This window comes from Setaria viridis, chromosome 3 (genome assembly GCF_005286985.2).
Source record: "Setaria viridis chromosome 3, Setaria_viridis_v4.0, whole genome shotgun sequence".
Classification (NCBI taxonomy): Eukaryota; Viridiplantae; Streptophyta; class Magnoliopsida; order Poales; family Poaceae; genus Setaria; species Setaria viridis.
In genome coordinates this window covers 35,441,607-35,449,115 of record NC_048265.2, presented here as the reverse complement: position 1 = coordinate 35,449,115, position 7,509 = coordinate 35,441,607, and positions in this window count along the sequence as shown.

Here is a 7,509-nt window from a genome sequence, read left to right as displayed (position 1 = left end):
CTCAAAGTTGAAGTCCATGCGCTTCAAGGTCTTGATGAAGATGATGTTGAGGTCGTTGCCACCATCAATCAGCACCTTGGAGAGGAGGACTCTATCAATGGTGGGGCACACCACCAAAGGGTAAGACCCGCGGTCTGGGATGTGCACCCAGTGATCTTTCTTAGAGAAGGTTATGGGTATCTCCGACCAGCGCAGATACTGGACTGGTGTGACGGAGACGAAGTGCATTTCCCACCTTTGCAACTTGTGCTTGTAGTTACTTCAGAAAGCTTTAGGGCTGCCAATGATGATGTTCCTTGCAGTATTCATTCCAGCAAGGTTGCTTGTATTCCACTGGGGTGAAAAACTCTTTCTTGAGGACCATGCTGTAACATCCGCAAAAATCACCAACTTAAATCACCTGCTAAAAATTATTTTCAAAATCTTGTTACCGTTGAGCTCTCGAAAATCTAATCTTCCTGGCGATTTCGCCGTCCCGACACCCAAAGCCGACAACCATCATTGTTATCCTCTCCGTAAATTTTGCCGCGTGCCGGTTGACAAACCGCCGTGCGTGCTCCGACCGCATTCCGCAATCACCGCCGGCTCTCCCTTTCTTTTTCTCTTCTTCCTCCCATTTCTTTTTTTCTTTTCTTTTTTCCTCCTCTTTCTTTCTTCCTTCTTCTTCTTCCTTCTTCTTCCTTCTTCCTTCTTCCTTCTTCCTTCTTCTTTCTCCCTCCTCCTTTCTTCCTGGCGCCCAGGACCACTCCCCTGGCGCCCAACCCCCTGGCGCTCGACCCCCGGCGTCCGGCCCTGCCTACGCGCCAGCCCCCGCTAGCCCTGGCCCCCCGCCTGCGCCCGGCCGGCGCGGTGTGCCTAGCCCATCCTACCTCGTCAGCCGCGACGTGCGCCCGGCGCCGGTGCCGGCGCGCCTGCCGCGACGCCGCCCCCCCCCCCAGCGCCCGTCCCCTACCGCACAGCACCGGGCCCCACCGGCCCCTCCCATCGCCAACCCCTTCCTCGCCAGCCCGCCCGAGCTCGCCGGACCGGGGCCCCCATGGCCGGAGGCTCGTCATCTTCCTCCCTGCCAGCCTATAAAAAGGGGGAGGGCGATACCCCCAACTCACCACCCAACCTCCCGCCCAAGCCGCTAGCACCTCCCTCGCTCTCCCCAAGCACCGCCCGTAGCGTCGCCCTCACCCGTAGCGCCGCCCTCACCTGTGCGCTGCCGCCTCCTTACCCACTACTGGACGCCCCCTTCCCCATCATCAAATCCCCAAGGTAAGGGGCAAAACGGAGCCCCCACGGCCTCCTCTACCCTCCCCCGCCGTTTCCCCTCGCCACTGGCGAGCCTATGCCGCCGCCCCTAGGCCGGCCACCCCCTCCCTCTCTCTATGTACCATACGGTACAAAGGAGGAAGAAAACCCCCCAATTTCGATCTAACCCCCTACTTCTCTCTATTCACGAAATAACCCTCCCACCTCTCTCATACTCCTTTCGCAGATCAGCCCCTCCACCTCCCAAAAGTATTTACAAATAGGTCCTTGGTTTCTCGCGGTTTAGTCCTAAACCCTCTTTTAAGCCCCTAATACTCCGTTAACTCGTCATTTCATGCGCCAAACTTCCTCCAATTAATCCCAAATTTGACCACGTCATCCTCCAGTATACTTCCGTTGAGCCATATCCAAATTTCATGAAAATACTCATCCCTTCTATTTTCCGTTCGTGTTCTCTGTTCGGAGCTCGACGGGTAAAATCTTATTTTCTTTTTATTTATTGTGTGCTCATTTGTGTGTGCCGTAGATCGTGGAGTACCCGAGGAGGAGCACGAGGAGGAGTTTGACCGTGAGCCTGAGCTCGAGGACCAGCACCGCGAGCAGGAACTCCAGGAAGGCTTTGAGGACAACAAGTCCAATCTCACCCTTTGATGCATATTTATTCCTAGTTTTTCAAACACAATCTGTTGGCTTGTTTATAAAATTGCATATTATTTTTCTGCTGAAACATGGTTGGATAGCCACCCCTTGATTGCTATGAATATTCCTTAATTGTCCTATAATTATCTTTAAATATGATTTGCTCTGTTTGGATGATAATTACTGCTAGAATGCTTAGGACCTTGTTACTCAATTCAATCATGACCACAATGTGTTTTGTTAAAGAATAAATGTGTGAGTGTTTTAAAAAGGGAAGTTGGTTTTTCGGGAGTAAAGGAAAGAAATGCTCAGAAGAGATGGATGGGCGTTTCATGTGCGGAATGCCAACATGTTGGGCTCGTACCTTGGTGGTTGAGCAAGGTTTGGAGATATACATCTTGTCATGGTTAAGGACCGAGTTGATGTGTCATATTGCATAACTCAACTATCGTGCAACCACTCAACCGTTGTATGGGCGACGGCTTAGCATAAATCCCACTAGCTAAACTATTAGTCTTTGGGTGAGCTGGTGAGCAACGGGAGCCCATGGAAAAGGAGTAAGATCTTTGTGATTTAGGTCCCGGCTAAGACCTCATTGGTAGGTCATTAACCCCTTGGTCACTTTCGTGTGGACTAGTCAGTCTTAGCTAAGGTGGGTAATGGCTTTGTTAGGATCCGCATCGGCACTAAGGTGATCGTGCTGCGGTACCCTACTTGTGGGAAAAGTGTACAACCTCTGCATAGTTAAAACCTATCCGGGTAGCCGTGTCCATGGCATTGGACGAGTTATGGCTTGGTCACATAACTAGTACTTGGGGTGGTACAATTTTTATGGCGTGTGTTGGATTTTGGAAATGTCCAGCAGTTGTGCCATAGGCTATGGCGGACGGGGAGTTCGATAGCAATAAAATTTGGATCCTTTGTGTAGGATCAACCCCACTTAATATTTCTGTTACTAAAGCAAATGCCTTGCGAAAACTCTTTTGAAAATGAACCCTTGCATGTGTTGAAAATCTAGCTTTATTGCAAATGAACCTTAAACACATCCTTGTTATACCCTGGCATACTCTTGCTTGTATCCCCTCCGTGGATGGGGTTGGACTTGTTGAGTACTTCTGTACTCACCCTTGTTTCGTTGCTACAGAGGAAGACCCGGACTTCGTCGCCGAGGATTTTGAGTAGGAGGTCGTGTCCGCACCCAACGCTGCCTGTGGTGTTGGCCTTCGCAAAATACTGCTGCTGCCGTGTAGTCCCGAGTGCTGTCTTTTGGCAGTCGCTTGGCTCGCTGCTGTTATTTATTTGCTTATTATCGCGGTGTGGCTTTCACGCCCACTCCCTCGAGAGTTGTACGTTATTTGAACTATCTGTTGAATAAATGTGTTATCAGCCTCCTGGCACTGATATTTGAATCACATTTAGTCTCCGCTGATGTGGGGACGCTTCATATGCAGTCCCAAAGATTGTGGTGTGCGTCCTTGTGGAAGGGGCATAGGGCGTTCAACATATCGTCAAACTCCTCCTGGAGGAAGGTTGTCTGCCTCGCAGGGTCAACTTTGGCGGTGAGGACCTTAGGGGCCCTCTTCCGAGGTCTGGACAGCTCCAGCCTGGACTGGTGCTTGTGGTCTTGGTGGGTCAGCGGTTTGTAGTCATCATTGTGGAGGTGCTTGCCATCCTGGAATTGGACGTTCTTGGCCTCATCTATGTTGACGTGAAGGTTGACGATCTGCATCATGTGTCCGACCATCTTGGGAGCAGCCTGGAACATGGTGCAGAACATCGAGCGGTTCTTGAGGTTGGTGCGGAAGTACCAAATGATGTCACGGTCTTCAATGCTGGCCAGCCTATTGCGGTTGTCGAAGAAGTGGTTAACGTACTCACGAAGAGTTTTGTTCTTCTGCTGGCGGGCTTGGCCGAGGTTTTTCGTGTTTCCGGGTCAGGTGTAAGTAGCCTGATAGTTCTGGGTGAAGGCTCTGGCGAGCTGAACCCAAGTGTCGATGCAGCCTCGTGGGAGGTTCTCAAGCTATAGGAGAGGTGCACTTTCCAACACCACCGGGAAGTAGGTGGCCATCTGGCCATAGGTGCCATTCGCAGCCTTGACCATAGTGCAGGACATCTTCAGCCAGATCACCGGGTTGGAACGACCATCGTACTTCTCGTTGGTGGCTGGCTTGAAGGTGGGTGGCCACTGGATAGCCCTGAGGCGAGGAGTGAACGCGGCGAACCCGTCGATGTCCATGTTGTCATCTTCCATGAGGCGGTATTGTACTGGCGGGGCCCTAGGACGTGCACCGTAGTCATGCTAGGGTGGATTGTAGGCATCGCCTGGGGCGTTGTAGCGACGATCGTACTTGTCATGGCGGCGTAGCTCCTCCCAGCGGTTGCGGGCCTCCCGCTCCATGTTGCAATGTGACTGGTTGTAGACCCCTAAAGCACCAAAGTCACAGTCGTACTAGGCGTGCTGGCAGAAATCCGCCTCATCCCGCTCTTGGCGATGGTTGTTGAGCTCACCACAGAGGTCGTGGCGGTCGTGGAGGTTGTCATGGAGGTCGCGGTCAGGTTGCCGACCTGGTCGGCCGCGGCATTCACCGTCTCATTATCCATCACAGTGGTGGTTATCTGGTTGGCCATCATCGCCGTCGGGGTGGTGGTCATTGCTTTGGGATTGGTCCACCTCCTCCTCCTGAATGGGTACCAGCCGACCTCCCCTGCGGTGGCTGTGATCGGCTCGGTTGCGACCGGATCTACTCTAGGTAGATCAGCTTCGGGAGTGCCGGGTAGATGTAGATCTAGAGTGCCAAGATCAGCTTCTTGAGGGTTCTAGGGCCTAGGCTCTTTCCTCGATCTGGGCATTGGCAACACGGATGTGCGCCCGGATCCACTGCAATTGCTTCGAGTCTGGAAGATTTTCAAGATCATGAAAAATAGCCCCTAGGTTGGCTTGGGGTGTGGCAAAGACATCATGACCGGCCTGCTCGAGGTATCCCTACAGATTGCGACCACATAAGGGACGCCTGCGTTGACCTCCAACGTCGTCCTGTCCACCATTGATGGTGCCGTTGGGTGTCGGCGGAACGAGCGGTGCGCCGGCCGCTGCGGGGGCGGTGGGCGGCTGACGAACGTGCTCGGCTCATTCCTGTTGGCGGCACCTGACGCGGTCCCAGTTCCTCTCATTGCGCTCTTCCTCTTGGGAGGAAGTTTCACCATCACGAGGAGGTTCGTCGGCGGAGACAGTGAAGACTTCCCGATCTTGTGATGTAGAGCTTCCATCATCACCCTCATCGTAAGAGTTTGGGATTAAGGTGAAGCAAGGGAGCTGGAACTCAACATAGTCTGGAAACTGGGTGGGTTCGGGTGGGTCGTCAGATTGGATCTAGAAAGACTGCATGAGTTTTTCAAAAAATACGGCAGCCGAGTTCTTGATGCCAAAAGGGGCGCGGGAAGAGCCCTACACCGACCTTCCGGGGCGTAGTGCCGCCTTAGAGAGGTTCATGCACTCAGCTATGGTGTTGTTGATGCGATCGAGCCCTGCGATTAGATCGAAGGCTATGGTTGGGTAGGTTGCCATGAGGATGTGTGGGGCCCTCTCTAAGAGAGAGAGTGACGGGTCCATAGACCCAGGGTCCCCAACGAGACTGCATTCCCGTGACACTTGGCCCAACGAAGAGCGCAGCAACAACGTACACCTAGGCCGGCCCGGCTACACGTAGCCCGGCCAAGGCCCCGATCCGGCCACCAACCAATACTTCCAACAAGGAAGCCTATTCGGCACCCCGATCGGAAGGAGCTAGTCAGGACTGGGGCCACAATCCAACCCCAACTAAGTTCTCCCGACTGGGTCCTCGGTGTGGGCCTAGGGAGCAGGAATAACGAGGAAGCGCCCAGGTCACCTGGCCGTACGCAGAACCGTACCGCGCCATGCCCTGCGGATGCCTTGCGCAGTGCCACCATAAACCCACTCACTACGACGGAGTGGCCTGACGAGGAGAACAAGGATCGAGGACGGAGACCATACCATACACGACGACATGGGCCGCGACAAGACTAGGCAGCACCCGCACGCACTCTCTCTTCCTCTCTGACTTGTAAGGTCGTCCCCTTGTACTATAAAAGGGGACGGGCCCTCCCCGTGTGAAAGGGGCTCACTCCCTCTCAGGCTTCATCACTTCCACATACTCTGATTCCCTCCAACACATAGCGTACGTCTGAGCTCCTGCCACTCTCTTCCACTAAGACGAGAACAAGGCCAGGACTCAGGCACCCCCTCTCATCCTCCTCTCATTTGTACCCCCACTACAAACTTTGAGCACCTAGGCTCAGGAATAAAGTTGATAGACTTACCTCGACTGGACATAGGGCGCGTTGCCTGAACCAGTATACATCCTATGTCATTGTGTGCTAGGCCATATACGATCTAATGCACGGTAAAACTACAAATATTTACTTGTTGGCCAGATTTCACACCAACAGAGAGAGATCACCGACCTGCTGGGCAAGCGGCATGATGATCCTCGGGTGAAGAACTTTCTCTGTTGAACCAGATCCGACGGATGTCGAGCTGGCGGTGGATGCCGAGTCGGCGAAGGAGGCGGTGGAGTCGGAGTCCACCGGCAAGCTCCTGAAGCGGAGCTGGATCAGATGGCGACGAAGTCCTTCATGCTCTCGAGGAAGATGATGTCTGGCCGGGATGACATCGAGCTCAATGGGAGGATCTCACGATCACTCCTACCTGGTGCACCAAATGTCAGATTTACTGACCGGCAGACCACCAGGGGGTTACCCAGGTGGTAGATTTGTAGGCAGGAGAAATTGTGAGACCAAGAACTCGAAGGTAAAACAGGGGCGTAGGGTTTAGACAAGTTCAGACCTCCAGAGAGTAATACTTTATGTCTTGTATTCTGGTGGATTATATTGATGATCGTAGATGCGAAGAGTTAACGTGAGGTGGAATGAGTTGAGTTGCGTTGCATTACCCTCGAGGGGCCCCTTGCCGCCTTATATAGGCTGACAACCTAAGGTTACAATCATATAGGATCTAATCCTAGGTTGTTGTTACATGGAAAGATATCTGAGTCGGTTTACAACAAAAATCCCGTGATATCCAGGCTAAATTGATTCGCCCAGCCTCCTGGCTTGTGCTCCATGCATCTTCATGCCTTGGCTCTTACGGCATGGTCGGGCGGGCCCACTTGACAGGGCCAACCATTATCCTGGTCGATGGGGACCTATGGGTACCCTTATCCCTCAAGGTCCTTCCACAAGTTGATGGAGTTCTTGTCCAACGATTCAAGCCATGTGAGTGGCACTGCCTCCATGCAGATGGGAAAGTAGACAACTTTGGTGTTGACGTTTCCGCCAGCTGATTGTACTGACAACAAATAGCACTGGAGCCATTGGACTGGGCCTTGCTTGCCGTCGTACTTGGTGATGCCTGAGGGTTTGAACTTTTTGGGTAGAATTATCCTCCTCACGCATCTGGAGAAGGTAGGGATCCCGTCAGTATCATCCCCTAGGTATTCGACTTCTTGCTCGTGCTCATGGTGCAGTACTTCAATGATGCGGTGTCACGGCTGGCATTGATCTTACTATGAAGGTCTCCTACTGGGCGTTCAGGCT